General features: G+C 51.0%; 1 long non-coding RNA gene across 1 annotated transcript; it reads left to right on the top strand.

The window, feature by feature from the left end:
- The first annotated feature begins 236 nt into the window (after positions 1-236).
- LOC147985820 (uncharacterized) lies at positions 237-3,504 on the top strand. The gene is made up of 3 exons (XR_015616913.1): positions 237-590; positions 1,582-1,656; positions 2,932-3,504. It is a non-coding gene; the product is annotated as an uncharacterized LOC147985820 (long non-coding RNA).
- The last annotated feature ends 332 nt before the right edge of the window (positions 3,505-3,836 follow it).

The following is a 3,836-nucleotide window of genomic DNA, read 5'->3' as shown; positions in this document are numbered from 1 at the left end:
TAAACTATTTAGAAAACAGTAGCTAATTTGGATAACAGAAAAGATAAAAGAAAATAGGAAAAAAATCGGGGGGGGGGGGGGGGGGGGCGTAAACTGTTGTGCACTGTGGCCCATCTAGCGAAGAAGCCAGCCCAGCCCACCTCCCCTCTCCTTCAACCACGCTACAGGAGGCAGGGGAGGCGTGGCAGCCATCCATGGCCGCGCCTGGAGGCGTGGAGGCCATCCAGCCCCCCAACCCCCCTACAAGCGGACCCCGCGGCCACCCCGAAACCCTAGACCGCCACATCCATCTCCCCCTCGATCCCCTGTCTTCCCCCATCCCCTTCTGCTCGATCTGAAACTCAAGGACTCGCGCGGTGACCGTGCTCATCGCCGTCGTTGCCGCGGTCACCGTTGTCGCGGTCGCTCGGGATTACGTCCAGGAGGTTCGCCTCGTTCGACCTCGTCCGTTCCGGGCAGCGGAGCAAGCCGGGCTGCCTCGTACGCTCACCATCGTCGTCTTCTTCTTCGCGTACGTCGTCGTCATCCGTCGTCGATTACCGCCGTTCCGGTCAACTCCGACTCTCCCCGACCTCACCATCGGCATCGCAGTGAGCTGCTCCTCCCTATCCCCCTCGCCCCGTTGTCGATCCGTCGCTGTAGGCCCGTACCCGCCCTATGCATCGGCCGCCATGGACGGGAACTTGGCTCCCTCACCGCGCCCCCGGCCGCATCCCTGTGCTGCCTGCGCGCGCACGCGCCGCGCCCCGGCCTCCCTGCCGTGCGCCCGCGCCGGTCACATCCCGCGCTGCCCATGCTCCAGCCGCGTCCGCCTCTGGCCGCCGCCGCCGCAGCCTCCCGGCGCCAGCTGCGTGCTGCTCCTAGCTGCCGCTGCTTGCGTTGCTGCGCTACTGCTGCTCTGTACTGCTTCCGTTGCGAGCGCCGCTGCTTGCTAATGCTTTGCTGCTGCCGCCAAGCTGCTTTGCTGATGCTTTGCCATGGCCATGCATGCGTGCACAACTTGCACATCCGGCTGTGCCTCTGGCCGGCTTGATTAATTAGAGATAGATTAGTTTTAGGATTAGACTAGTGGCTAAATAGCGTAATGTGTAGATGACATATGGGTCCCTTTCAATTAGATTAGTTTTACTTATTTGTTTAGGTACAACCTATGACATGTGGGCCACACCCTGCCCTTTTGACTAGTCAAAGTTGACTTGGTCAACTCGGTTTAAAACAATTAAAATAAATTCAGAAATTTTAAAAATTGTTTAAATCTTTGAAAATTAATAGAAAATAATATGTATGTCAGATGAAAAAGTATTATACATGAAAGTTGCTCAGAACGACGAGATGGATCCGGATACGCAGCCCGTTCGTTCGCCACGCATATCTAGTATAGCGAAAACGCAACTTTCCCCTCCGGTTCGTCTGTCCGAAAACGCGAAACACCGGGGATATTTTCCCGGATGTTTCCCCCCTTCACCGGTACCACCTCATACCGTGTTAAGGCACACCTAGCATCACGCTTTGTCATGTCATGCATCTTCATGCATCTGTTTGCTTAATATTTATTGTTTCTTCTCCCTTTTCTCTCGCTAGACACCGAGACCGACGCCGCTGCTACTCAGTACGACTACGGTGTTGACAGCCCCTCTCTCTTGCCAGAGCAACCAGGCAAGCCCCCCCTTGATCATCAGATATCGCCTACTCTCCTCTATACTGCTTGCATTAGAGTAGTGTAGCATGTTACTGCTTTCCGTTAATCCTATTCTGACGCATAGCCTGTCATTGTTGCTACAACTGTTGATATCTTACCTGCAATCCTAAATGCTTAGTATAGGATGCTAGATTATCATCAGTGGCCCTACATTCTTGTCTGTCTGCCATGCTATACTTATATACATAATATATGATACTTGTGGTGACTAAAGACGGGTCGGCTCGTAGGAGTACCCGCGAGTGATTCACGGATTGGGTCCGAAAGGACATTTGTCCCAACGGCCCTCTGAGTGGATCTTTGTGGCGAAGCGACAGGGCGAGTTGAGACCACCTAGGAAAGAGGTGGGCCTGGCCCTGGTCGACGTTCGCGGTTATTTCAAGATAACACATTTAACGAGATCTTGTTATTTGATCTGAATCCGGCCACTGGCCTATACGCACTAACCATCTACGCGGGGACAGTTATGGGCACTCGACGTCGTGGTATCAGCCGAAGCCTTCGTGACGTCAGCGACTGAGCGGCGCGCGCCGGGTTGGACTGGACGCCTGCTCTTGTATAAGGGAGGCTAGGTCTGCTCACCGGCTGCGTACGCAATGTGCAAGTGTGCAATGGGCGATGGGCCCAGACCCCTGCGCCATAGGATTTAGACCGGCGTGCTGACCTCTTTGTTATGCCTAGGTAGGGCTGCGACGTGTTGATCTTCCAAGGCCGGGCATTACCCAAAAAAGTGTGTCCGGACAAAGGGGATCGAGCGTGTTGGGAAATGTGGTGCACCCCTGCAGGGAAGTTAATCTATTTGAATAGCCATGATCTTCGGTAACAGGATGACTTGGACTTGTACCTTGACCTTATGACAACTAGAACCGGTTACTTAATAAAACACACCCTTTCAAGTGCCAGATATAACCCGATGATCACTCTCTAACAGGGCGACGAGGGGAGGATCGCCGGGTAGGATTATGCCACACGATGCTACTTGGTGAACTTACCATCTACTCTCTTACATGCTGCAAGATGGAGGTGGCCAGAAGCGTAGTCTTCGATAGGACTAGCTATCCCCCTCTTATTTCGGCATTCTGCAGTTCAGTCCACATATGATACCCTTATTCCTTTTGATACCAATGCATACATATGTATTGTAGCTCCTTGCTTGCGAGTACTTTGGATGAGTACTCACGGTTGCTTTGCTCTCTCTTTTCCCCCTTTCTATACCCGATTGCTGCGATCAGACGATGGAGCCCAGGAGCCAGACGCCACTGTCGATGACGACTACTACTACTCGGGAGGTGCCTACTACTATGTGCAGCCTGCTGACGACGACTAGGAGTAGTTTAGGAGGATCCCAGGCAGGAGGCCTGCGCCTCTTTCGATCTGTATCTCAGTTTGTGCTAGCCTTCTTAAGGCAAACTTGTTTAACTTATGTCTGTACTCAGATATTGTTGCTTCGGCTGACTTGTCTATGATCGAGCTTTTGTATTCGAGCCCTCGAGGCCCCTGGCTTGTAATATGATACTTGTATGACTTATTTTATTTGTAGTATTGTGTTGTCATATCTTTCCGTGAGTCCTTGATCTTGATCGTACACGTTTGCGTGTATGATTAGTGTACGATTGAATCGGGGGTGTCACAGTATCGATCACGGAGGGCTTGTACATCAACACCATAGCCCCTCCGATGAAGTGTGAGTAGTTTACTTCAGACCTACGGGTCCATAGTTAGTAGCTAGATGACTTCTTCTCTCTTTTTGGATCTCAATACAATGTTCTCCCCCTCTCTCGTGGAGAACTATTCGATGTAATCTTCTTTTTGTGGTGTGTTTGTTGAGACCGATGAATTGTGGGTTTATGATCAAGTCTATCTATGAATACTATTTGAATCTTCTCTGAATTCTTTTATGTATGATTGGTTATCTTTGCAAGTCTCTTCGAATTATCAGTTTGGTTTGGCCTACTAGATTGATCTTTCTTGCAATGGGAGAAGTGCTTAGCTTTGGGTTCAATCTTGCGGTGTCCTTTCCCAATGACAGTAGGGGAAGCAAGGCACGTATTGTATTGTTGCCATCGAGGATAACAAGATGGGGTTTTCTTCATATTGCATGAGTCTATCCCTCTACATCATGTCATCTTGCTTAAGG

Source organism: Triticum urartu, chromosome 2A, assembly GCF_056163025.1.
Source record: "Triticum urartu cultivar PI428250 chromosome 2A, HENAU_Tu73, whole genome shotgun sequence".
Taxonomy (NCBI): domain Eukaryota; kingdom Viridiplantae; phylum Streptophyta; class Magnoliopsida; order Poales; family Poaceae; genus Triticum; species Triticum urartu.
The sequence above is the reverse complement of the archived record's forward strand: the minus strand, read 5'-3'. Positions and strand labels throughout refer to the sequence as shown.